This window comes from Lucilia sericata, unplaced genomic scaffold, assembly GCF_015586225.1.
Source record: "Lucilia sericata isolate MDLA Ls3-8-SP2 unplaced genomic scaffold, ASM1558622v1 Contig000017F_arrow, whole genome shotgun sequence".
NCBI lineage: Eukaryota > Metazoa > Arthropoda > Insecta > Diptera > Calliphoridae > Lucilia > Lucilia sericata.
In genome coordinates, this window is record NW_023994056.1 from 1,093,049 (window position 1) to 1,114,436 (window position 21,388).

Below are 21,388 nucleotides of genomic sequence, written 5' to 3' on the forward strand. Positions count from 1 at the left end.
GTCTATAGTCTAGTCTATAGTCGAGTCTATAGTCCGTATAGTCTATAGTCGAGTCTATAGTCGAGTCTATAGTCGAGTCTATAGTCGAGTCTATAGTCGAGTCTATAGTCGAGTCTATAGTCGAGTCTATAGTCGAGTCTATAGTCGAGTCTATAGTCGAGTCTATAGTCGAGGTCTATAGTCTAGTCTATATCTAGTGTATAGTCCTAGTCTATAGTCATAGTCTATAGTCTAGTCTATAGTCTAGTCTATAGTCAGTCTATATGTCTAGTCCTATAGTCTAGTCTATAGTCTAGTCTATAGTCTAGTCTATAGTCTAGTCTATAGTCTAGTCTATAGTCTAGTCTATAGTCTAGTCTATAGTCTAGTCTATAGTCTAGTCTATAGTCTAGTCTATAGTCTAGTCTATAGTCTAGTCTATAGTCTAGTCTATAGTCTAGTCTATAGTCTAGTCTATAGTCTAGTCTATAGTCTAGTCTATAGTCTAGTCTATAGTCTAGTCTATAGTCTAGTCTATAGTCTAGTCTATAGTCTAGTCTATAGTCTAGTCTATAGTCTAGTCTATAGTCTAGTCTATAGTCTAGTCTATAGTCTAGTCTATAGTCTAGTCTATAGTCTAGTCTATAGTCTAGTTTATAGTCTAGTCTATAGTCTAGTCTATAGTCTAGTCTATAGTCTAGTCTATAGTCTAGTCTATAGTCTAGTCTATAGTCTAGTCTATAGTCTAGTCTATAGTCTAGTCTATAGTCTAGTCTATAGTCTAGTCTATAGTCTAGTCTATAGTCTAGTCTATAGTCTAGTCTATAGTCTAGTCTATAGTCTAGTCTATAGTCTAGTCTATAGTCTAGTCTATAGTCTAGTCTAGTCTATAGTCTAGTCTATAGTCTAGTCTATAGTCTATAGTCTAGTCTATAGTCTAGTCTATAGTCTAGTCTATAGTCTAGTCTATAGTCTAGTCTAAAGTCTAGTCTATAGTCTAGTCTATAGTCTAGTCTATAGTCTAGTCTATAGTCTAGTCTATAGTCTAGTCTATAGTCTAGTCTATAGTCTAGTCTATAGTCTAGTCTATAGTCTAGTCTATAGTCTAGTCTATAGTCTAGTCTATAGTCTAGTCTATAGTCTAGTCTATAGTCTAGTCTATAGTCTAGTCTATAGTCTAGTCTATAGTCTAGTCTATAGTCTAGTCTATAGTCTAGTCTATAGTCTAGTCTATAGTCTAGTCTATAGTCTAGTCTATAGTCTAGTCTATAGTCTAGTCTATAGTCTAGTCTATAGTCTAGTCTATAGTCTAGTCTATAGTCTAGTCTATAGACTAGTCTATAGTCTAGTCTATAGTCTAGTCTATAGTCTAGTCTATAGTCTAGTCTATAGTCTAGTCTATAGTCTAGTCTATAGTCTAGTCTATAGTCTAGTCTATAGTCTAGTCTATAGTCTAGTCTATAGTCTAGTCTATAGTCTAGTCTATAGTCTAGTCTATAGTCTAGTCTATAGTCTAGTCTATAGTCTAGTCTATAGTTTAGTCTATAGTCTAGTCTATAGTCTAGTCTATAGTCTAGTCTATAGTATAGTCTATAGTCTAGTCTATAGTCTAGTCTATAGTCTAGTCTATAGTCTAGTCTATAGTCTAGTCTATAGTCTAGTCTATAGTCTAGTCTATAGTCTAGTCTATAGTCTAGTCTATAGTCTAGTCTATAGTCTAGTCTATAGTCTAGTCTATAGTCTAGTCTATAGTCTAGTCTATAGTCTAGTCTATAGTCTAGTCTATAGTCTAGTCTATAGTCTAGTCTATAGTCTAGTCTATAGTCTAGTCTATAGTCTAGTCTATAGTCTAGTCTATAGTCTAGTCTATAGTCTAGTCTATAGTCTAGTCTATAGTCTAGTCTATAGTCTAGTCTATAGTCTAGTCTATAGTCTAGTCTATAGTCTAGCCTATAGTAGTCTATAGTCTAGTCTATAGTCTAGTCTATAGTCTAGTCTATAGTATAGTCTATTGTCTAGTCTATAGTCTAGTCGATAGTCTAGTCTATAGTATAGTCTATAGTCTAGTCTAAGAAAATTCCTTAAAATTTAATATTAATTTAAGAATGCCACAAAAGTCTCATGCTTAGCAAGGAAGTCTAAAGTCAGCTCGGTGAAGGGGCTACAATTTGTCACATAAATTATATTCCTTCCATTTTATTCATATTTCTCTATAAATATAAAAATATATTTGCCAGACACTCATAAGTAAAAAGACCTTTTTTATATTCATTATACAATATTTTGCTTCACAAGCCCAAAAAAAAAAAAAATATTTTATTACAACTAAACACTTGCAAACATACTATTAGAAAAAATCTTAGAAATAAATATTCATAAGTTGTAAAGCTTTTAAGAACTGTCAACTCAACTACTTATGAATTAAATGACGCCTTTTAGTAAGTTTAAAAAATTGACAAACATCTAACCTAGAACAACTAAAGATTAAAATTTTGATATTTGTGTATATGTGTAATACTTATCATGCCACCTCCCTACTCTGCTCTAAATTTCCAATACAATTGCAATATTATACAAAACTAAAATTTCTGCACAAAAATATGCACATAAAATTTTAATTTGTTTAAGCCTTGAAATATGCACTAAATTTTATTCTATTAAAAGGAAACAACAGTGCTTAGAGAAAAAAAATACCTAAGACTAAACTACTAAAAATATGCTATGAATTTTGCATTTCAGTTGAAATATTCTATTGTAAGGTTATAATATGAGTATTTTATTTGTTGTCTTTGTTTTGGGTTCCAAAGAGAATTTTTTAACGTTTGGTATATAAATTTTTGTTTTCTATTTGTGGCAAAAATATATAGTTTGAGGTACTTGAAATGCCAAAAAAAAAATCAATTTGTTAACATGAATCCTTTATACTTGTGTATATATGTATTTCTTTTGGAGTGTTAGTATTTTCATTTCACTTGTTTTATTAATTTATGTTTTTTATAACTTTTTTTCTATAAGTAAAAGTGTAATTTGAAACCTTGTAGGAAATTTCCACAAACTGTGTATAGTCTAGTCTATAGTCTAGTATATAGTCTAGTCTATGGTCTAGTCTATAGTCTAGTCTATAGTCTAGTCTATAGTCTAGTCTATAGTCTAGTCTATAGTCTAGTATATAGTCTAGTCTATAGTCTAGTCTATAGTCTAGTCTATAGTCTAGTCTATAGTCTAGTCTATAGTCTAGTCTAGTCTATAGTCTAGTCTATAGTCTAGTCTAGTCTATAGTCTAGTCTATAGTCTAGTCTATAGTCTAGTCTATAGTCTAGTCTATAGTCTAGTCTATAGTCTAGTCTATAGTCTAGTCTATAGTCTAGTCTATAGTCTAGTCTATAGTCTAGTCTAGTCTATAGTCTAGTCTATAGTCTAGTCTATAGTCTAGTCTATAGTCTAGTCTATAGTCTAGTCTATAGTCTAGTCTATAGTCTAGTCTATAGTCTAGTCTATAGTCTAGTCTATAGTCTAGTCTATAGTCTAGTCTATAGTCTAGTCTATAGTCTAGTCTATAGTCTAGTCTATAGTCTAGTCTATAGTCTAGTCTATAGTCTAGTCTATAGTCTAGTCTATAGTCTAGTCTATAGTCTAGTCTATAGTCTAGTATATAGTCTAGTCTATAGTCTAGTCTATAGTCTAGTCTATAGTCTAGTCTATAGTCTAGTCTATAGTCTAGTCTATAGTCTAGTCTATAGTCTAGTCTATAGTCTAGTCTATAGTCTTAGTCTATAGTCTAGTCTATAGTCTAGTCTATAGTCTAGTCTATAGTCTAGTCTATAGTCTAGTCTATAGTCTAGTCTATAGTCTAGTCTATAGTCTAGTCTATAGTCTAGTCTATAGTCTAGTCTATAGTCTAGTCTATAGTCTAGTCTATAGTCTAGTCTATAGTCTAGTCTATAGTCTAGTCTATAGTCTAGTCTATAGTCTAGTCTATAGTCTAGTCTATAGTCTAGTCTATAGTCTAGTCTATAGTATGTAGTGTAGTCTATAGTCTAGTATGTAGTGTAGTCTATAGTCTAGTCTATAGTCTAGTCTATAGTCTAGTCTATAGTCTAGTCTATAGTCTAGTCTATAGTCTAGTCTATAGTCTAGTCTATAGTCTAGTCTATAGTCTAGTCTATAGTCTAGTCTAGACTAGTATTGAGTATATATATAGTATAGTCTAGACTAATATTGAGTATAGACTGACCCATAGTCGAGCCTATATTCTGGACTATAGTGTAATCTATAGTCTGAATTATAATCTACTTCATAGTCTACATTAAAATCTAGTATTGACTATAGTTTACATAGGACTTTACTTTGGACTACAGTCTAGATTAGTCTTTAGTATAATATGTAATCAAAATGTAAAAAATTTCCTACCAACCTCCCCTTCAATAGACCCAACCCAGTATAATTTGAACTATAATTGTTGTTACTATTATTTGCCTTTCCAGCGTTTTTTCTTTCGTTCTACTCTTTTTGTCATAAATAAACATTGGTGCAAAAGGTGAGGTGGCTTTAAAGGTGGCTAAAACTAACATTTATTTATTTTTTATTACACTATAACACGTAATATAATGCTTTAATAGTTTGTTGTCCTTTTTTGTTGTTGTAGTTTTTTTGTGGCTGCTATTTTGTTATATTGTTTGTTGGTCTTTTGTGATTAAGGATCATATTTTCCATCATTAACACATTGATTGTTAAATTTAAACAAAACGAGAGAAAAAAAAAGGTGAAATGAAAACAAATAAAAAAACCTGGTAGTATTATTTACAAAAACTATAGAGAAGGCAAAAAAGGTTATTTTATAAAAGGATTGTTAAAGGATTTTTTTCAATAAAAATACGAGTAAGACTTTCAAGGACATTAGTCATTATAGAGAAAATAAAATTTAAAGAAATTCTATAGAGTTCTTATGAAATTTTGATATTTCTTATAGAAATTATCAGTAACAGAATTTTTAGTTTAGATTACATTTTGTATGCATTACCTAGAAGTAGCTTGGTAAGGTTTTTACTTTTAAGACAGTTATTGTAGCTAGAAAGTTTTTAATCTAAAGTGTTTATAATTTAATATGTTTAAAAATTGATTAAAATATTAAATAAACCTTTTATAGTTAAATAATATATTTTATATTTTTAGTCAATATTTCTATGTAAATGCACGTAGATTTCTAGTTTTTATTCTACTTTAATTTTGCTCTCTTGATTTATTTGATAGTGTGCAATTATTTTAAAAGCTTTTCTTATCCTTGTTATTTCTTCTTCAATAATTTGTTAACAAAAATAGTATAAAAGATTATTTTTGTTGCTTTCAATACCATACTAGCAAAAATGTATGAAAATATTATAACAGCAGATGAAGAAAAAACCAAATCGCCATGACTTATGATTACAAATATTTTTATGATATTAGTAAAATAATAAAAAAGAAAGCAAAAATAATCATCATCGTCATTATCTTCCGCCATTATGGCTAGTCAAGGTCACAGTAGTTTATAGATTGTTAGAAATAGAAATAAAACATAAAACAAGAGCAATTTAAGAAACACAACCGATAATAGTTTAATGTCCTGTTTTATCAAAGTTAAGGAATTTGTTTAAGACAAGTTAAACTACAAAATAGCTTAAAGCTAGAAATAACTTTAAGCTAAAAGAATTTGTTTTCCTTCACTCTTTATTATCTCGGTAAAAATCTAAGAAAACTTTAACTTTTGCACAAAATTACAAAACTTTAACTCAAGTTCATTTCCAGACAAAGCTTAAAAATATTTTTATTTAACCCACATTTTAATATAAACAAACTTTTTTCGGTGTCTTGTTGTTGCAAGAATCAAATAAGACGGGAAATTAAAATGTAAACTTTTACTTGTAGTTTTTCTTGGTCTTGATCAAATTTAACTAGTTAAAGAAAAGGGTGCTAAGAAATTGTGTTTTATTGCCATTGTTGTTGCTGGTTGGTTTTAATTCTTTATTTATAATGTTTTGTTGTTGCTGTAGTTTGTTATTTGTATTATAACTGAGTTTAAGTTAAGGGGGGTCAAAAGTGTTGCCAAATAGTATAAAATTAACTAGAATAGAATATACAGTTTTATATTAGGCTAGGCTATAGTCCAGACTGTAGCCTAACCTATAGAATAGAATAGACAATAGTCTAGACTATAGTCTGGACAATAGCTTAGTCTATAGTCTGGACAATAACATCGTCAATGTCTGGATTATAGTGTAGTATATAATCTGAACTATAGTCTAGTCTACAGTCTTGTCTGTAGTCTGGACTATAGTCTAGTCTATAGCCTGGACAATACTCCAGTCTATAGTCTGGACTATAGTCTTGTCTGTAGTCTGGACTATAGTCTAGTCTATAGCCTGGACTATAGTCTGGTCTATAGTCTGGACTATAGTCTAGTCTATAGCCTGGACTATAGTCTGGTCTATAGTCTGGACTATAGTCTAGTCTATAGTCTGGTCTATAGTCTGGACTATAGTCTAGTCTATAGTCTGGACTATAGTCTAGTCTATAGTCTAGTCTATAGTCAGAACTATAGTCTAGTCTATAATCTGGACTATAGGTTAGTCTATAGTCTAGTCTATAGTCTGCACTATAGTCAAGTCTATAGTTTGGACTATAGTCTGGACTATAGTCTAGTCTTTAGTTTAAACTATAGTCTGGCCTATAGTCTAGTCTTTAGTCTAAACTATAGTCTGGACTATAGTCTAGTCTATAGTTTGGACTATAGTCTAAACTATAGTTTGGACTATTGTCTTGTCTATAGTCTGGACTATAGACTAGAATATATTCCAGACTATAGACGGGACTAGTAGTCTATAGTCTGGACTATAGTCTAGTCTGTAGTCTGGACTATAGTCTAGTCTGTAGTCTGGACTATAGTCTAGTCTGTAGTCTGGACTATAGTCTAGTCTAGTCTGGACTATAGTCTATAGTCCAGACTATAGTCTAGTTAATTCTATGGATTATAGTCTAGTCTACTGCAGTCCAAACTACAGACTAGACTACAGTCCAAACTGTCTAGTCCATAGTCTGGCCTATAGTAAAGTCTGTAGTTTGGACTATAGTCTACTTCAGTCTAGTCGATTGTCTGGACTATAGTTTCAACCTATAGTCTGAACTATAGAATTCTTTCTTTTCCCATATTTCTTGTAATTTATCTGGCAACTTTCGTAAACAACTTTTTCCATTGTTTTGGTTCTGTATTGTTCATCACATTCATAGTTGAGGCGTTCGTGAGTGGCATAGACAATTTATTTTAACAATATTTCAGTAAGTTTGTCTTGTTATCTTTAAGTTGATTGTAGTCGAATATATAGTGGGATATTTTACAGACATTATACTATTACATATTGTTGTTGTTGTTAGTGTTTATGTCTGGTAAAATTACTCACTTAAAGTTAAGTATGTTGGGTAACACAACAATAAACTGCGTGACCAAAAGGAAAGTTTTTTTTATATATTAAACCAAATGCTATACAATAGAACCTTTTTCCACTTAATTTAAAATTTCTAAAGGACAGCAAACTTATAATCATCTTTTTGGGAAGGGTTTAAAAATTGCCTAAGCTTTTCTAATATATGTATGCCGCAGTTAAAAAGGTATCTTTTAAAAAATAATTGGCAATTACTTTAAAACTGTGGCACACAACACATTTGTTTCATATTTAAAATTCATTACAAATCAGTTAGAAAAAGAAAAATTATGTAAACTTACCCCTAAAAGTATGCTGCAAATATTTATAACATATACATATTGAAGTTACATGTGTAGTAGGTCCTTGTATTATTCGCTACATGTGTTGTTAGGAGCATAAAGTAAACGTTTAATATATAATTTTTTTGTTGATTCATTGGTTCTACTTTGCCATTTTGCTGACTTCCGGTTTTTCCCATTTTTTTGTTTTTGTTTTTACTTTTGAACGCTTTACTTCCTATTGAACCTTACCCAAGTTTTGGTGTCACGTTTTTGCTATTAAATATGAAAGTAAAAGAAAACAAACGTATAAATTTTTAGTACTTATATAAAACAACAACAAAAACAGAAATACATGCATAACATTTTTTGCTTAGAAAAGTAATAGAAAAACTTTAGCAAATCAAATAGGTTTGTATGTCACATGTTGGAAAAATAAAGAAAACAAAACAAAAACAAAATATTAAATGACATATATTTTCTCTTGTTGTTTTTTTTGCACATTAAAAGTAAATTGATTTTTATAGCTCTCCTGCATTACAGGAAACACAAAATTTGCCCTGCCACTTGTGTCACCAGTTAGTGGGTGTGTTTCGAAAAAAGAAAGCAAGCAGGAAAACTAATGTATAGTTAAATATTTAAAATAACCTTAAGCGAACCTATGAATTAGAGGTTACAATGATGACATAGTGAATTATTCACTTTGAAACTTCCTGAAATAATTGCATTTCAGAAAAGTTTTTCAACCTTGTTCAATTACAAATAAGCTAAAATTTAGCCTATAGTTTGACTATTACTTAATGTTATTTTCAGGCGGCTGGAAGAGTTTTGACCTCAGCTATTAAGGCGACATATTTTTTTCCGCAGAAAAGTTGGGGTGAGACTTTTTACAAAGGAAAATGTAAGGGAGACTTTTTTTAGAAGTAATAGAAAAAAAAAAACTGAACTAGAACAGAACTAGAACTGAACAAGAACTGAACTAGAACTGAACTAGAACTGAACTAGAAGTGAACTAGAACTGAACTAGAACTGAACTAGAACTGAACTAGAACTGAACTAGAACTGAACTAGAACTGAACTAGAACTTAACTAGAACTTAACTAGAACTGAACTAGAACTGAACTAGAACTGAACTAGAACTGAACTAGAAGTGAACTAGAAGTGAACTAGAAGTGAACTAGAAGTGAACTAGAAGTGAACTAGAACTGAACTAGAACTGAACTAGAACTGAATTAGAACTGAACTAGAACTGAACTAGAACTTAACTAGAACTGAACTAGAACTGAACTAGAACTGAACTAGAACTGAACTAGAACTGAACTAGAACTGAACTAGAACTGAACTAGAACTGAACTAGAACTGAACTAGAACTGAACTAGAACTGAACTAGAACTGAACTAGAACTGAACTAGAACTGAACTAGAACTGAACTAGAACTGAACTAGAACTGAACTAGAACTGAACTAGAACTGAACTAGAACTGAACTAGAACTGAACTAGAACCTGAACTAGAACTGAACTAGAACTGAACTAGAACTGAACTAGAACTGAACTAGAACTGAACTAGAACTGAACTAGAACTGAACTAGAAAACTGAACTAGAACTGAACTAGAACTGAACTAGAACTGAACTAGAACTGAACTAGAACTGAACTAGAACTGAACTAGAACTGAACTAGAACTGAACTAGAACTGAACTAGAACTGAACTAGAACTGAACTAGAACTGAACTAGAACTGAACTAGAACTGAACTAGAACTGAACTAGAACTGAACTAGAACTGAACTAGAACTGAACTAGAACTGAACTAGAACTGAACTAGAACTGAACTAGAACTGAACTAGAACTGAACTAGAACTGAACTAGAACTGAACTAGAACTGAACTAGAACTGAACTAGAACTGAACTAGAACTGAACTAGAACTGAACTAGAACTGAACTAGAACTGAACTAGAACTGAACTAGAACTGAACTAGAACTGAACTAGAACTGAACTAGAACTGAACTAGAACTGAACTAGAACTGAAACTAGAACTGAACTAGAACTGAACTAGAACTGAACTAGAACTGAACTAGAACTGAACTAGAACTGAACTAGAACTGAACTAGAACTGAACTAGAACTGAACTAGAACTGAACTTGAACTGAACTAGAACTGAACCAGAACTGAACTAGAACTGAACTAGAACTGAACTAGAACTGAACTAGAACTGAACTAGAACTGAACTAGAACTGAACTTGAACTGAACTAGAACTGAACTAGAACTGAACTAGAACTGAACTAGAACTGAACTAGAACTGAACTAGAACTGAACTAGAACTGAACTAGAACTGAACTAGAACTGAACTAGAACTGAACTAGAACTGAACTAGAACTGAACTAGAACTGAACTAGAACTGAACTAGAACTGAACTAGAACTGAACTAGAACTGAACTAGAACTGAACTAGAACTGAACTAGAACTGAACTAGAACTGAACTAGAACTGAACTAGAACTGAACTAGAACTGAACTAGAACTGAACTAGAACTAGAACTGAACTAGAACTGAACTAGAACTGAACTAGAACTGAACTAGAACTGAACTAGAACTGAACTAGAACTGAACTAGAACTGAACTAGAACTGAACTAGAACTGAACTAGAACTGAACTAGAACTGAACTAGAACTGAACTAGCACTGAACTAGAACTGAACTAAAACTGAGAAGTGTCGCCGCAAGTTTTTCTATAGAAAAAAGTATCGGCTTATGTTTTTTCTGTAAAAAAGTGTCGCCGTAAAATGTTTCTATATTTTTTCTGCAAAAAAATTTGACGCCTTAAATTTTTTCTATATCAAAAAGTGTCGCCTTAAATTTTTTTGTAGAAAAAAGTGTCGCCTGTAGAAAAAGTGTCGCCTTAACATTTTTCTATAAATAAAAGTGTCGCCTGAATATTTTTCTATAGAAGAAAGTGTCGCCTCTATATTTTTCTATAGAAAAAAGTGTGGCCTTAAGTTTTTTCTATAGGAAAAAGTGTGGCCTTAATATTTTTCCATAGAAATATGTGTTGCTTCAACATTTTTCTAAAGAAAAAATTGCCGCCTTAACATTTTTCTACAGAAAAAAGTGTCGCCTTAAAATATCCATTTTTTCCACAAATAATCATAAATTTTTATTATTCCATTTTCACTTGAAATAAACAAATTTCTTGAATTTAACTTAATATATTTTAAATGTTTAAATTGACACGTGTTTAAGCCTGATGCTGCTGCTGCATTATTTATGCAACAAGGTCTCAAGATTGAAACCGTTTTTTATTAGAATCCTTCAGACTGTAAATAAAAATGTGTTTGCTTACTCTTTAACTAAATGTTAAAACCATTTAAAACCCATTATTTGTTATGCTTTTTTTTGAGCATTACAATAAAAACCTTTTGCTGCCTGTTCAGTCCAGTACAAATACTTGTATTGTCCCTTAAACACAAAAAACTCAGGTGTTTCTTGCTGCTACCGAGTCGAAACTCATAAATCTCTAACAAAAGAAAACTTTGTCTTTTGTAACAAAAAAAAAAACTAAGGTAAACCTAAACCAAATTAAAAAAAGAGAAAAATTAAGTCCATTGTAACAGTTTAATATAAAACAATTTATACTTAAAGTGGAAAAGGAAAACTGTCAAAAAGTTCTTGGGAAACAAAACCCCTTTAGCAAGCAAATATTAAATGGAAAAAAAAAGAAAATTATGGCATGTTTATTTAAGCCTGTAAGGAAATTTGTCATTATTATGGTGTTAAACAAGAAAATCTATAATAAATTGTTTAATTTAAAAGTTAATTACCTTTAACATACACAGACTACTTACTAGCTTAATGTACAGTTACATATTTAAGGGGTAAATTTCCTATAGTTATCCTTGCTATGTATAAGGATAAAACCATAAATCGATTAAGTCTTAAACTTTGGACAAGTAGTAGTCAATTTGGGGATTTTGAAAGGTCATTACACGTAGTTTCATTATTAATTACATGTTTACTTTAGTTAAAATGTCTATTACACGTCAAGAAATTAATGTTAGAAACATGTTTACAGACATTCTCTTCCCCTCTCTCCACTGCTAACTTTTTCTCTTACTCATGCTTGAAGCAACATTTGTTTACAAACAAAAACTGTCTTAAGTAAGAGTAAGGGAGGGGAGTAACAGTGCTTTAGTAAGAGAGAGAGAGAGGAAGAGTGGTTGTATGTAAAAAGGTGTTATTTACATGTAAGGACATTGTTAACACACTCTATTAACATTTTAGATTTATTTGTATCCTTAAATTTTTTTCTAAACATATTTAAAACACCAAAATAAACACCTTAAGACTTTTGTTATAAAACTTCCTTTGGCATTTTTTTGTGGGAGTTTTTTACAGGATATTTTAATCAGCTCTTTTTTATAATAGTTATTTGTCAACTCGAATGGTAAAAACCCTGCGTAAATCAAGCATTAATAATGAATTTAATAATGAAGGAAAGAGATGTCGTGTTGCCATAAAATTTAATTTATGCATATGTTTTTTGATATGCTAATATCCATATCTTAAATCGAATAATTTTGCAGGCTTTTGTATTATAACTAATTTCAAATTCGTACTTTTTTCTTAAAAACAATAATTACTTTTAGTCATTAGGAAGTAGGGAAAGTAATTGGGGAACTTAATTACTGCTTTAATATAAATTTAAATTAATTCAATCGATAATGGCTAATGGAAAGTTTTTATTTCTTTAGAAAATGATTTTCAAATTCTACAGCTAAACGTCTCCTAATAATTTCCTAATGAAAAAGATGTCGCCTTAACATTTTTTATATACAAAGATGTCTCTTTAACATTTTTCTATAGAAGAAAGTGTAGACTTAAGTTTTTTTTATAAAAAAAAACTGTTGCCTTCAATTTTTTCTACAGAAAAAAGTGTCGTCTTAAAATGTTTTATAGAAAAAGTGACTCTTTATAATTTTCTTAAAAAAATGTAGACTTAAGCTTTTTTTGTTTAAAAAAGTGTCGCTTTATGTTTTTTCTATAGAAACATGTGTCGCCTTAAATTTTTTCTACAGAAAAAGTGTCGCCTTCAAATTTTTCAATAGAACAATTGTTGCTGTAACATTTTTATATGGAAATAAGGAAAGAGTGTAGCTTTAAGTTTTTTTTTTAATAGAAAAATGTGTCGCCTTAAGTTTTTTCTGTAGAAAAAAATGTCTTCTTAAGCTTTTCTATAGAAAAAGGTGTCGGCTTAAGTTTTTTCTAAAGAAAAATTGTCGCCTTAAGATATAGACATACATTTTTTATAGAAAAAAGTATCACCTTAGGTTTTTCAATAGAAAAAAGTTCGCTTTAAGTTTTTTCTATAGAAATATGTGTCGCCTTTAGTCTTTCTTCTATAGAAAAGGGATTACTTTAATATTTTTCTATAAAAAAATTGTCAATGTAACATTTTTCTATGGAAACAAGAGTCGCCTTAAGTTTTTTTCTATAGAAAAAGGCGTTGCCTTAAGTTTTCCTATAGAAAAATGTGTCGCCTCAAGTTTTTTCTATAGAAAAAGTGTCGCCTTAAGTGTTTTCTATAATAAAGTGTGAACATACATTTTTTTATAGGAAAAAGTATCGCCATCGTTTTTTTTATTAAAAAAAGTTCGCCTTAAGTTTTAACTATGAAAAAAGTGTCGCCTTAAGTTTTTTCTATAGAAATGGAATTCCTTTAACATTTCTCTATAGAAAAATTGTCGCTGTAATATTTTATTATAAATAATAAGAGTCGCCTTAGTTTTTTCTGTAGAAAAAAATGTATCTTAAAGTTTTTTTAAAGGAAAAATGTGTCGTCTTAAGTCTTTTCTATACAAAAAGTGTCGCCTTAAATATTTTTTATAAAAAACGTGCCGCCTTAAGGTTTTCTTTAAAAAAATGTGTCGCCTTTCTATAGAAAAAAGTGTCGCCATAACATTTTTTTATAGAAAAAGTGTCGCTTTAACATTTTTCTATAATAAAAGTAAAAAAAAAGTAAACAGAAGCATATTGCTATAGAAAAAAGTGTAGCCTTTAGTCAATCTTTGTATAGAAAAATTGATTAAAAATTTGTTTTTAAAAACATTTCCACAATTTATTTAATTGCCAAATAAAAATGTATTTCTTTATCAATATTTTGTTAATGTGTTTGAATAATATTTGTTATTTGTTTGAGTTTTTAATAAGAAGATTTTCTCTTGTGAAATAAGAAAACACACCTGATGACCCTGACCTTTTCATTTAAGTACTTCTTTTTGAAAGTTCTCGTTTCTTTTTGTTTTAGAAGTCTTGCGAGCAAATAAATGTCTAAGTTTTTTGATTGCTTTATTTTATTTAACACAAAAAGCAAAACTATTTTAATTGTTACAAAAAAAATTAGACACCCAACACTTTAATGGAATAATACAAATATGACCCGGTAGGAAATTTAAGGAGTTAAAAAATATTTCATAAAGCTTTTGATCTTATAAATTGAGTCCTTTAGAGGTCGAAAATCGCAACCATTTATTAAACAAATTCTCACAAAAAGCTTTCCTTATATTCAATTATTGTCATCTCTGATTTTGATTCGAAATTTTCTACTGGGTATTCAAAGCTTAAGAGTGGGAGTGCTATTTTTTAGTATATAAAGAACACATATGTTTGTATATATATTTCTGTCTTATATAGACGACATTCATTTTATATATACTCGACAATGTTTAACAATCTCATTAATTTGTTACATATTATTTTTTTATTTTTTCCATTTTGTGTCACGCAAAGAGATGGCGGTGGTGAAAACTTTAATATAAAAAGCAACAAATAATTTATAAAATAAAATACATATACACACAAACACACTCACACATACATATGTTTAATAGAGAGTTTTTAATTTTGGTTTGTACAAATATATTTTAATACCGAAAAACTTCAAGGACACTTATAATGAAACAAAAGCCACAAAAAAAAATCAAACAAAAATTTAAGAAAACTAAATGGAATAAAAGAAAAATTAAGAAAACGAATCTTTAAGAAGTTCTTTAGTAAAAAAATGTGTTTAAAATTTAATAAAAATTTTAACAAAACTTTCTATGTATATAACAAACTCACCCACCCATTGCCATGAAAACATTTTATTAAATTCTCCACAAAACGCTACAATTTACATTGTATAAAAATATAAAACATTACAGTTTTTTTAGTTATATAAACGCAATATTACCATATAATAAAATGCAATATTTATTGCCACTTTACAACACCTTTAATGTCATTTAATGGCCTTGCAACGTATTACAAAATTCATTCATAGAGCGACAACAGACTGACTAGTAGTTGTTGTTTATTTGACTGACTGTTCCATCGTTTGATTCTCTGTACTTAAGGGTAATCACATTAAAATAGTTGCCGCAAATGACACGCCTTGACAATGACTGTCAACAACAAGTAACGACACAACAATGACAACAACACCAACTGCCAATGACAAGCAACCAGCCAACCAAACAGCAACATCAAAATCGACAGCCGCTAAAAATGACAGCGCCGACAGACGACAGTAATTTTCAGTCTTTTAAATGACATGTTTCATAAAAGCAACAATTAAGTGAAAAAAAAGAGACAGAGAGAAAACACAAATGCAATAAACAATCGATAAATAAATTTTAAATATTTTTTTTTAAATTCTATCAAATTCTAGGATTAAAAAACAAACGAAATCTTTGAGAACTAGAACTGAAGTAGAACTGATGTAGAAATAGAACTGAATTAGAACTGAACTAGAACTGAACTAGAACTGAACTAGAACTGAACTAGAACTGAACTAGAACTGAACTAGAACTGAACTAGAACTGAACTAGAACTGAACTAGAACTGAACTAGAACTGAACTAGAACTGAACTAGAACTGAACTAGAACTGAACTAGAACTGAACTAGAACTGAACTAGAACTGAACTAGAACTGAACTAGAACTGAACTAGAACTGAACTAGAACTGAACTAGAACTGAACTAGAACTGAACTAGAACTGAACTAGAACTGAACTAGAACTGAACTAGAACTGAACTAGAACTGAACTAGAACTGAACTAGAACTGAACTAGAACTGAACTAGAACTGAACTAGAACTGAACTAGAACTGAACTAGAACTGAACTAGAACTGAACTAGAACTGAACTAGAACTGAACTAGAACTGAACTAGAACTGAACTAGAACTGAACTAGAACTAGAACTGAACTAGAACTGAACTAGAACTGAACTAGAACTGAACTAGAACTGAACTAGAACTGAACTAGAACTGAACTAGAACTGAACTAGAACTGAACTAGAACTGAACTAGAACTGAACTAGAACAGAACTAGAACAGAACTAGAACAGAACTAGAACAGAACTAGAACAGAACTAGAACAGAACAGAACTAGAACAGAACTAGAACAGAACTAGAACAGAACTAGAACAGAACTAGAACAGAACTAGAACAGAACTAGAACAGAACTAGAACAGAACTAGAACAGAACTAGAACAGAACTAGAACAGAACTAGAACAGAACTAGAACAGAACTAGAACAGAACTAGAACAGAACTAGAACAGAACTAGAACAGAACTAGAACAGAACAGAACTAGAACAGAACTAGAACAGAACTAGAACAGAACTAGAACAGAACTAGAACTGAACTAGAACTGAACTACTGAACTAGAACTGAACTAGAACTGAACTAGAACTGAACTAGAACTGAACTAGAACTGAACTAGAACAGAACTAGAACTGAACTAGAACAGAACTAGAACAGAACTAGAACAGAACTAGAACAGAACTAGAACAGAACTAGAACAGAACTAGAACAGAACTAGAACAGAACTAGAACAGAACTAGAACAGAACTAGAACAGAACTAGAACAGAACTAGAACAGAACTAGAACAGAACTAGAACAGAACTAGAACAGAACTAGAACAGAACAGAACTAGAACAGAACTAGAACAGAACTAGAACAGAACTAGAACAGAACTAGAACAGAACTAGAACTGAACTAGAACTGAACTAGAACTGAACTAGAACTGAACTAGAAACTAGAACTGAACTAGAACTGAACTAGAACTGAACTAGAACTGAACTAGAACTGAACTAGAACTGAACTAGAACTGAACTAGAACTGAACTAGAACTGAACTAGAACTGAACTAGAACTGAACTAGAACTGAACTAGAACTGAACTAGAACTGAACTAGAACTGAACTAGAACTGAACTAGAACTGAACTAGAACTGAACTAGAACTGAACTAGAACTGAACTAGAACTGAACTAGAACTGAACTAGAACTGAACTAGAACTGAACTAGAACTGAACTAGACTAACTGAACTAGAACTGACTAGAACTGACTAGAACTGAACTAGAACTGAACTAGAACTGAACTAGAACTGAACTAGAACTGAACTAGAACTGAACTAGAACTGAACTAGAACTGAACTAGAACTGAACTAGAACTGAACTAGAACTGAACTAGAACTGAACTAGAACTGAAATAGAACTGAACTAGAACTGAACTAGAACTGAACTAGAACTGAACTGAACTAAACTAGAACTGAACTAGAACTGAACTAGAACTGAACTAGAACTAGAACTAGAACTAGAACTGAACTAGAACTGAACTAAGAACTGAACTAGAACTGAACTAGAACTGAACTAGAACTGAACTAGAACTGAACTAGAACTGAACTAGAACTGAACTAGAACTGAACTAGAACTGAACTAGAACTGAACTAGAACTGAAGACTGAACTGAACTAGAACTGAACTAGAACTGAATTTAGAACTGAACTAGAACTAAACTAGAACTGAACTAGAACATATATTCCAATGTTGCATATTATGAAAATTACTGAATCATTTTAACATTTAAAAATAATATTATGTTTTAAAATTAATAAAGACCACAACATTTATTGAAATTGTATATACACACTTGAAAATTTTAAAGCCTCAAGCCAGCAATCAATTTTATATTATACGTGATATATTTTTTTTATTTTAGTTGTTGAAGTTTACACAAAGGATAATGTTGGTTTTCAAAACTGTAAATATATTTTCTGTGTTTTTTAATTACCTTGTAAATGCACGGGTTTCAAATTAGTTATTAAAATCGAAAAAGGACACGTTCAGATTTATTAAAAGGAAGTGTGTATGTAGTGGTTAATAACCTATTATTAGTAGAATAAGACGAATAAAAGGTTTAAGCTTTAAAAAACATTAAATGATTTGAATAAAAATTTCGTGTTTACAACAAAAATGTAGAAGTGTTTAATATATTTTTTAACAAATAATTTTAATTAATTACCATTTTGCTAAAATTTCAATTGCAAAATTTACAAAAGCCTTTATCCAAATAATATTTCATAAAATATCGCTTTAAAATCCATAACATTTTGTAATACAATTGCTGACAGTTTAAACAAAGAGAATTTCAATAAACTTTATCCTATTTGTATTATTGAAATAAAGAATATTTAATATTCATTTTACCTTAAACAGATGATGTCAATTTAAACTATAATTAATAACTTCCGTAGACTGATAAAATTGCAATTAAATATTTATTGACATATAAGAAATTAAATACATTTACTACAAGAGTAAGATAATAGATTATTAAAACAATTAATTGATAAATATTTGTTTGCTACCATACAAATAGAACAAAAGAATGGAGAAAGGTGATGGGTGGTGGGTGTTGTAGTCAATCAAACACAAAATCTGATAAGACTTCAATTATTTGTTATAAATTTCAATAAAATTGTCATGATAGTTAATTGTAAAAGGAAATTAGTTAAAGGGGAATGATTAAATTTTATATATTTAATAAAATTTTGAAACGTTTTTTGTTTAAAACCCTTTAGTTTTTAATCTTTTTCTTATTAAATTGATCTCTTTTATTTTAGCATTTTAAAAATGCAAAAATTAACTTTATCAATTTACAAAAATATTTTAAAATAACATTTACAAACTTATTTCGTGTTGGTTTCATTGCAATATTATTATTAAAATGTTTGCCTTCATTACCTTGATTATCTTTACATACATCTACATACTCGTTTGCGTACAAATAAACAATTAAACTTTTTAATATGAAAACTTTGCAATTATTTTATATTATAATTAAAATTCCTGTTTATTTTTACCCTGTAAACATATAGTCATGTCGTTAACCATCATTATTATTGTAATTCAGTCTCTTACCTATTCTCTCTACTATAATTACAGTTAAATATTTGTATGCATCCATTTCCAATTGATAGTCACCAAAAGGGGTAATAAAGAGAGACTGGGATGAAAAACCGCAATAAAAAGATTTGATTTTTAAATAGGCAGGTAAATATACAATATACGTATTATATATACTAGTTACTGTTGCTATTTTTATCAAATATGGACAGCAGGAATGTACAGTTATGTCAAATAATACAGCACAAATTTAGAACTGAACTAGAACAGAAACTAGAGCAGAATTAAAACAGAACTAGACAGAACTAGAATAGACTTGAACAGAACTAGAGGAACTAGAACAGACCTAAAAAGAAGAACTAGAACTAAAGAGAACTAGAAACAGAACTAAACAAGACAGAACTAGAAAGAACTAGAACAAGAACTAGAACAGAACTAGAACAGAACTAGTAACAGAACTAGAACAGAACTAGAACAGAACTAGAACAGAACTAGGAACTCAGAACGAACTAGAACAGAACTAGAACAGAACTAGAACAGAACTAGAACAGAACTAGAACAGAACTAGAACAGAACTAGAACAGAACTAGAACAGAACTAGAACAGAACTAGAACAGAACTAGAACAGAACTAGAACAGAACTAGAACAGAACTAGAACAGAACTAGAACAGAACTAGAACAGAACTAGAACAGAACTAGAACAGAACTAGAACAGAACTAGAACAGAACTAGAACAGAACTAGAACAGAACTAGAATAGAACTAGAACAGAACTAGAACAGAACTAGAACAGAACTAGAACAGAACTAGAACAGAACTAGAACAGAACTAGAACAGAACTAGAACAGAACTAGAAAAGAACTAGAACAGAACTAGAACAGAACTAGAACAGAACTAGAACAGAACTAGAACAAACTAGAACAGAACTAGAACAGAACTAGAACAGAACTAGAAAAGAACTAGAACAGAACTAGAATAGAACTAGAACAGAACTAGAACAGAACTAGAACAGAACTAGAACAGAACTAGAACAGAACTAGAACAGAACTAGAACAGAACTAGAACAGAACTAGAACAGAACTAGAACAGAACTAAACAGACTAGAACAGAACTAGAACAGAACTAGAACAGAACTAGAACAGAACTAGAACAGAACTAGAACAGAATAGAACAGAACTAGAACAGAACTAGAACAGAACTAGAACAGAACTAGAACAGAACTAGAACAAACTAGAACAGAACTAGAACAGAACTAGAAACAGAAACTAGAAACAGAACTACAGAACAGAACACTAGAACAGAACTAGAACAGAACTAGAACAGAACTAGAACAGAACTAGAAACGAACTAGAACAGAACTAGAACAGAACTAGAACAAACTAGACAGAACAGAACAGAACTAGAACAGAACTAGAACAGAACTAGAACAGAAACTAGAACAGAACTACGAACAGAACTAGAACAGAACTAGAACAGAACTAGAACAGACAACTAGAACAGAACTAGAACAGAACTAGAAACAGAACTAGAACAGAACTAGAACAGAACTAGAACAGAACTAGAACAGAAACTAGAACAGAACTAGAACAGAACTAGAACAGAACTAGAACAGAACTAGAACAGAACTAGAACAGAACTAGAACAGAACTAGAACACTAGAACAACTAGAACAGAACTAGAACAGAACTAGAACAGAACTAGAACAGAACTAGAACAGAACTAGAACAGAACTAGAACAGAACTAGAACAGAACTAACAGAACTAGAACAGAACTAGAACAGAACTAGAACAGAACTAGAACAGAACTAGAACAGAACTAGAACAGAACTAGAACAGAACTAGAACAGAACTAGAACAGAACTAGAACAGAACTAGAACAGAACTAGAACAGAACTAGAAACAGAACTAGAACAGAACTAGAACAGAACTAGAACAGAACTAGAACAGAACTAGAACAGAACTAGAACAGAACTAGAACAGAACTAGAACAGAACTAGAACAGAACTAGAACAGAACTAGAACAGAACTAGAACAGAACTAGAACACAACTAGAACAGAACTAGATCAGAACTAGAACAGAACTAGAACTGAAATAGAACTAAACTAGAACTGAACTAGAATAGAACTAAAACAGAACTGGAACAGATCTAGATTTCAATCAATACTAAACAAAAACAGTAATTGCTGCTATATTTTAAACATTTCTGAAAAAAATGTTTTACCAACTTGTGGTAAATCCATTTATGTATTTGTGGCATACATATTTACATATGTGTGTTTATGTATGTATGTGTGTGTGTAAACAAAACATTGGAAATTATTTTACCTCAAAATAACCACCGCCATTGTTTTGCAAAATCACTAGAGTTTATTTTCCTATATTTTCCATTTTTTGTTGTGCTGTAACCTCCGTTGAAAATCTATTATTGATGGCTAACAACAGGCAATGCATTGGCAGC

At 30.5% G+C, this 21,388-nt stretch overlaps 1 long non-coding RNA gene across 1 annotated transcript in view; it reads left to right on the forward strand.

Moving 5' to 3' along the window:
- The window catches only part of LOC119606403, a 48,520-nt gene extending 29,444 nt beyond the window's left edge, over positions 1–19,076 (forward strand). Inside the window, exon 3 of the long non-coding RNA XR_005231642.1 lies at positions 18,969–19,076. This is a non-coding gene — a long non-coding RNA (uncharacterized LOC119606403). The remainder of the gene's footprint in view (positions 1–18,968) is intronic.
- Positions 19,077–21,388: the final 2,312 nt, after the last annotated feature.